General features: G+C 36.8%; 1 pseudogene; it reads left to right on the top strand.

The window, feature by feature from the left end:
• The first annotated feature begins 5,853 nt into the window (after positions 1-5,853).
• LOC116585739 lies at positions 5,854-6,796 on the top strand (annotated as a pseudogene).
• Positions 6,797-7,848: the final 1,052 nt, after the last annotated feature.

Raw genomic sequence — 7,848 nt, 5'->3', positions numbered from 1 at the left:
CAGAGAGCTCACTCCTCTGCTCTGTCCCTGTATCTGTCTTCCCTGTTCTAATACCTGTAAGCTCTGTGAAATTCAGACACCCCCAATCCTTCTGTGACCCTGTGGGACCTGAGGCCATGCTGACCCCGCATGAGCTTCACCCCAGTTTAGCCTTTGGAGCAATATCCCTCAGTGGAACAGACTTTTAAAAGTCCTGATTTTTTGCTCCATTGCTCTGCCGCTTGCTGGGAGCAGGACCTTCCCCTCACGGTCTATCTTCCCATCACTTTGGATTCACTTCGCCGCCAGTCCTACCTTTCAGAAAGTGGCTGATTGTCTTTTTCTAGAATTGCTGTTCTTCTCTTCGATCTCCCATTGGATTTGTAGGTGTTTGTAATCTTTAGATAAGCTCTCTAGCTGATCTCCTGCTAGCTGAATTAGTCTCAGCCTGCTACTTCTCCATCATCTTGACTCCTGAGTCCAAATAAATAAAATCTTAAAAAAAAAATGTCTGGGGACACCTGTGTGGCTCAGTGAGTTAAGCCTCTGCCTTCGGCTCAGGTTATGATCTCAGGGTCCTGGTATCGAGCCCCGCATAGGGCTCTCTACTCAGCAGGGAGCCTGCTTCCTCTTCTCTCTCTGCCTGCCTCTCTGCCTGCTTGTGACCTCTCTCTGTCAAATAAATAAATAAAATATTTTTAAAAAGTCTGGGATGAAGCAAAAGGTGTGTTAAGTGGGAAGTTTATAGCAATCCAGCCTACTTCAAGAAGCATGAGAAACCTCCAATAAGCAAACTGACTTTACACCTTAAGGAACTAGGGAAAGAAAAATAAACAAAACCCAATCCAGCAGAAGTACCAGGTGGTGGGTATTATAAAGGGCATGGATTGCATGGAGCACTGAGTGTGGTGAAAAAATAATGAATACTGTTTTTCTGAAAATAAATAAATTTAATAAAAAAAATAAAGAGTAAGGATAAATTATATATAAACATACAAACAAACAAAGAGAAGTAAAACACATTATTGAAACCAGGACAGCTTATTTGAAAAAAAAATCAATAACATTGATAAATTTCTAACCAGACTTATCAGGAAAAAAGAAAGACTCAAAAACAAAATTTCAACAACAGTAAAAACAACAACCAACAGAACATAAAAACAGTTACAAGAGAATATTATGAAAAAGTATATGCCAATAAATTGGACAACCTAAAAAGAAATGGATAAATTCCTATAAACATATAAAGCAACAAAACAAACAAGAAGAAAGAGAAGCTTGAACAGACTAATGATCAGGTAAAAATTGAAACATTAATTCAAATAAAATAAAATAAAATTCCAGGGAAAGATGGTTTCACAAGTAATTCTAAAAAAAAAAAAAAAAAAAAAAAAAAAAATTAATGCCAATTCTTCTCAAAATATTCCAAAAAATAGAAGATGGGGTGCCTGGGTTGCTCAGTGGGTTAAGCCTCTGCCTTCAGCTCAGGTCATGATCTCAGGGTCCTGGGATCGAGCCCCACATCGGGCTCTCGGCTCAGCGGGGAGCCTGCTTCTCCTCTCTCTATATGACTTCCTTTCTGCCTACTTATGATCTCTGTCTGTCAAATAAATAAATAAAATCTTTAAAAAAATAGAAGAGAAAGGAAAACTTCTAAATTTGTTCTATGAGGCAAAAATAACCTGGATACCCAAACCAGATAAAAACAGTACTAAAAAGAGAACTAGCGATCAATATCCCTGATGAGCATAGATTTAAATAAAAAGAAAAAAGAAAGAAAGAAACCAAGTAAAATACTAGCAAGTTCAACAATACATTAAAAAATATTCACTACCATCACTTGAAAATGTTTCCTGGGTTTCAAGTGTGGTTCAATATTCACAAATCAATCAACATGATCCAGCACATCATAAGAGAAAGGATAAGATCCATATGATCATTTCAACAAACAAACAAAAAAAATGACAAAGTACTATGTCTATAATGATAAAAACAGATAACCTAGTAAGTTTATTTATTTATTATTTATTTATTTATTTATTTTTAAAGATTTTAATTATTCATTTGACAGACAGAAAACACAAGTAGATAGAGGCAGGCAGATAGAGAGGAAGGGAAGCAGGCCCCCTGCTGAGCAGAGAGCCCGATATGGGACTCGATCCCAGGACCCTGAGATCATGACCTGAGCCAAAGGCAGTGGCTTAACCCACTGAGCCACCCAGGCGCCCAACCTAGTAGGTTTAGAGGGAACATACATCAATATGAAACAGGACTTCTTGACAAAAAACAAAAACAAAAACAAAAAAATGAAGCTGAGTTGACATCTTAATGGGGCACAATTGAGAATTGTTCTCCTAAGGTCAGGAACAAAATGAACATGTCCCCTCTCACCACTTTTTTTTTTTTTTAATCTAACACATTACTGGATTTCCTAGCCACAGAATTCACACAACAAAAAGAAATAAAACAAATCTAAATCAGGCAGAAAAAGTAAAACTTTCACAATTTGCAGATGTAATGGTATTATGAATACCACTTCACAGCAGTCAGAGTGGCAAAAATTAACCAATCAGGAAATGACAGATGTTGGCAGAATGCAGAGAAAGGGGAACTCTCCTGCTCTGTTAGTGGGAATGTAAGCTGTGCAGCAACTCTGGAAAACAGTATGGAGGTTTTCCAAAGTTGAAAATAGAGCTACCCTATGACCCAGCAATTGCACTACTGGGTATTTACCTTAAAGATACAAATGTGGTGATCTAAAGAGGTACGTGCATCTGAATGTTTATAGCAGCAGTGCCCACAATAACCAAACTATGGAAAGAACCTATATATCCAACAACAGATAAATGGGTAAAAAAAGATGTGGGGTGTGTGTGTGTGTGTGCATGTGTTTGTTTGTGTGAGATGAAGTACTATGCATCTATCAAAAACTGAAATCTTGCCATTTACAATGATGTGGATGGAATGAGAAGATTTTATTCTAAGTAAAATAAGTCAATCAGAGGAAGATAATTTTATGGTCTCACTTATTTGAGGAACTTGTGAAGCAAGACAAAAGATCACAAGGGAAAGGAGGGAAAAATGAAACAAGATGAAACCAGAGAGGCAGACAAACCATAAGAGACTCTTAATCTCAGGAAACAAAGTGAAGATTGCTAGAGGGATAGGGGGTGGGAAGGATGGGGTGACTGGGCGATGGAAATTGGAGAGGATATGTGCTATGCTGAGTGCTATGAATTGTGTAAGACTAATGAATCACAGACCTGTACCCCTGAAAAAATATACATTATATTAATAAAAGAAAAACCCTGCAAGACCGCCCCAAAACAGCTAGAACTGATAAACAAATTCACCAAGTGTCAGCATACAAAATCAATGTACCAAAAAAAAATGTGTTGTAGGGCGCCTGGTTGGCTCAGTGGGTTAAGCTGCTGCCTTCGGCTCAGGTCATGATCTTGGGGTCCTGGGATCGATTCCCGCATCAGGCTCTCTGCTCAGCAGGGAGAATGCTTCCCTCTCTCTCTCTCTGCCTACTTGTGATCTCTCTCTCTGTCAAATAAATAAATAAATAAAATCTTTAAAAAATGTGTTGTATATCTATAAACCAACAATAAAGCAGTAGAAAGAGAAATTAAGAAAACAATCCCAAACCTATTTGCATTTTCAACAAAAATAATAACAGATTAGGGGTGCCTGGGTGGCCCAGTGGTTTAAGTGCATATATTTGGCTCAAGTAATGATCCAAGGTTCCTGTTTAGGTTGAGTCTGCTTCTCCTTCCTCTTCTGCGTCCCCGCCCCGCAACCATTCTCTCTTTTTCTCTCTCTCTCTGTCTCAAATAAATAAATAAATAAATAAATAAAATATTTAAAAATAATTAAAAAAACAATAAAAAATAAGTTGTTTTGCTTGGTATAAAAGGGATAATTATGCAATTGAGGAAAATGTCACAAAAGGGTTAATTATGCAATTGAGGAAAATGGCATAATTGATGCTGCTTAAAGTGGAGGAAAGCCATCTCTGAAAGGATATGCTTTACTCAAAGGAATGCATATATGGGAATTTATAATGCTGCTTCTTAGTACAGGTTTTATCATTACATGCCTCAGATTGTAAAGAAATGCAAGAAAATTAAAGAAATTATACAGGATTCAGAGGAGATAAACTTCCAAGTTTTAATTGTGGTTCCTGGGGCGCCTGAGTGGCTCAGGCATTAAGCATCTTCCTTTGGCTCAGGTCATGATCCCAGGGTCTTGGAATTAAGCCCATCATTGGGCTTCCTGCTTAGCGGGAATCCTATTTCTCCCTCTCCCACTCCCCCGATTGTGTTCTCTCTCACTGGGTCTCTTTCTATCAAATAAATAAAAATTAAAAAAAAATCTTTAAAAATATAATTGTGGCCCATAACGAAGCTGGGATTCAAAATGTGGCAGAAAAAAACTACACAACACTGTGTTCTTCAATCTCAATTAACTGTATTTGTATAGAAATGAAATGGTGCTCATTGGTTTCACCTGTAGTTGAGAATTTGAAGAGAATGAGAGGATGCAAGCAGCAAGACAGTTTATTAAAAAAAGTAAGGTGTGAATAAATACTCATACTGCCTTTAGAGAAAGTAGTGTGCATGAGCTGCTGTGAGGAAGGGGCCTAAAAATTCATGCCACAGGCATGAGGCTTCAGGTGACTTTCCACCATATTGCATAGATATTTTGCAGGACTGGAAAGAGACCAAAGAAAGGGTAATCATCCCAAGGAAGAATTGTCTGTGACCAAATTATATCCGTACAGGAAGAAAACAAATTTAAATGAGATCTGTATCCATGGATATGAACTTCAGATTGGGAGGAAGTTTACTCATTGAATATAAATATTTCCATTGTGTTAGAGTACATAAATAGCATGCCTGATAAAACAATCATCGTAGATGCAAATTCAAATATGGGTTATGTGAATAGTATAAACAAAGCAACATAACTGGCACAATTTAATCATTATTCACAAAATTTGCATTTTGGGGAAACTATCTCTTGAAAAGAAGAAATCATTATTTATTGAAAAAAGTTTAGAGCATTCCTCAAGAAATTAAAAATAGAACTTCCCTATGACCCTGCAATTGCACTCCTGGGTATTTACCCCAAAGATACAGATTTCATGAAAAGAAGGGCCATCTGTACTCCAATGTTTATAGCAGCAATGGCCTTGGTCGCCAAACTGTGGAAAGAACCAAGATGCCCTCCAATGGACGAATGTATAAGGAAAATGTGGTCCATATACACTATGGAGTATTATGCCTCCATCAGAAAGGATGAATACCCAACTTTTATAGCAACATGGACGGGACTGGAAGAGATCATGCTGAGTGAAATAAGTCAAGCAGAGAGAGTCAGTTATCATATGGTTTCACTTATTTATGGAGCATAATAAATATCATGGAGGACAAGGGGAGTTAGAGAGGAGAAGGGAGTTGGGGTAAATTGGAAGGGGAGGTGAATCATGAGAGACTATGGACTCTGAAAAACAATATGAGGGGTTTGAAGTGGCTGGGGGGTGGGAGGTTGTGGTACCAGGTGGTGGGTATTATAGAGGGCACAGATTGCATGGAGCACTAGGTGTGGTGAAAAAATAATGAATACTGTTTTTCTGAAAATAACTAAATTAATTTAATAAAAAAAAGTTTAGAGCATTGCACACAACACACCTATGTGAATATATAAGCAATATAAAAAACACAAGATGCAATTGGCAAGGGAAAGGAATTTACATGGTACTTTATTACACACACACACACACACACACACACACCCTTGTGGGTGAGGTACTTAACACTTCTGATCTTCACAATTTAATATTTTCCTTTTCTAGATTTTTTTGGGAAGATGGAAATAAGAAATCTAACACTCATCAAGGAATTCATCCTTCTTGGACTTTCTGGATCAGCAGAGCAGCAATATTTCTTATCTGTGCTATTTCTCTGTATGTATTTAATGACTATATCAGGAAATATGCTCATTATTTTGGTTGTTGGCTTTGACTCTCACCTCCACTCACCCATGTATTTCTTCCTTAGTAACTTGGCCTTTGTTGACATCTGTTTTTCCTCCACTACTATCCCCCAAGTGATAGTGAACCTCTTGACTAATACATAGACTATTCATTTTGTGGGGTGTCTCAAGCCAGCTTTTCTTCTTCATTTCTTTTGTGAATATGGACAACCTTCTTCTGTGTGTAATGGCATATGATATATATGTGGCAATTTGCCATCCTTTACATTATATTGCCATTATGAATCCTCTCCTTTGTGTCTGGCTAGTGGCTGGGCTCTGGCTTGTGACCTGTCTCCATGCCCTTTTACACACTGTCTTAATGGTTCATCTGTCCTTCTGTGCTTCCTATATCATCCACCATTCCTTCTGTGATCTCAATCCTCTCCTGAAGCTCTCTTGCTCTGATATATCCCTCAATGTGATGGTTATTTTTACAGCAGGAGGTCTACTTGCTCTCATTCCTCTTATCTCCATCCTCATATCTTATGGACTGATCTTCTCCACCATCCTGAAGATCACATCTACTCAGGGGAAACAGAGAGCTTTCTCCACCTGTAGCTGCCACTTGTCAGTGGTGGTGTTGTTTTATGGTACAGCAAGGGCTGTCCATTTCAGCCCCTCCTCTTCCCTTATCCCTAAAAGTGACACCCTATTAGCCCTTATGTATTAATTGGTGACTCCAATACTGAATCCTTTCATCTACAGTTTAAGGAACAGCAATATGAAGAAAGCACTTCAGAAAATGCTTTGCAAAAGTGCACACTTTCAACAGTAATGATGAATGTCCAATGGCTGAACTAAATATTATGAATATTTTCATAAAAAATGCATTCCTAGGTGATCATCATAATAGTAAAAGCTAGTAACTTAATAAATATTTCTTTTACACTGGAAATGTTGATAAACACTTTATATGAATTATCACATTTAATTATTAGAATAATATATTAGATATGATCATAAACAATTTTTTCAGTTAAGGAAAGTGAATCTTAGGGAAGTATTTTTGTTTCCAAAAAAGTTTAGTATTTTTTTTTCTAGCTCTGTGAAAATTGGCATTTTGATAGGGATTGCATTAAATATGTAAATTGCTTTGGATAGTATAGTCATTTTAACAGTCTTTGCTTTTGCCATCCATGAGCATGGAATGTATTTCCATTTATTTGTTTCAGCTTCAATTTCATCAGTGTTTTATAGTTTTCAGAGTACAGATGTTTCACATCTGGCTAGATTTATTCATAGATATTTTATTAATTTGGGTACAATTGTAAATGAGATTTATTCCTTAATTTCTCTCTCTGCTGCTTCATCATTGGTGTATATAAATACAACAGATTTTTCTACACTGATTTTACATCCTGTGATTCTACTGATTTTGCTCATCAGTTGTAGCCATTGTTTGATGGAATTTTTCACCAACTACTTTGGGAATATATATAAAATTTCATTTGCCAATAGTGAAAATTTTGCTTCTTCCTGCATGCCTTTATTTCTTTTTGTTTTCTAATTGTTGTGGCTAGGACTTACAGTATTATGCTAAATAGTGGAGTTAAGAGTGGATATCTGCATATTTTTCTTAACTATAAAGGAAAATCTCTCAGTTTTCTCCATTGCAAAAGATATTAGCTGTAGCTTTTAATAGATGGTTTCTATTAATTATGCCAAGTCATGTTCTCTATAAATCTTCTTTGTTGAGTGTTTTTATTAATAATAGATGTACTTTGTCAAAAATTTTTTCTACATCTACTTAAATAATCAGGGGTGCCTGAATGACTCAGTTGGCTATGCATCCTACTTTAGCTCAGGCCACAATTTCAGAGTCCTGGG

Source organism: Mustela erminea, chromosome 3, assembly GCF_009829155.1.
Source record: "Mustela erminea isolate mMusErm1 chromosome 3, mMusErm1.Pri, whole genome shotgun sequence".
Classification (NCBI taxonomy): domain Eukaryota; kingdom Metazoa; phylum Chordata; class Mammalia; order Carnivora; family Mustelidae; genus Mustela; species Mustela erminea.
Note: the sequence above shows the minus strand (reverse complement) of the source record. Positions and strands in the feature narration are given on the sequence as shown.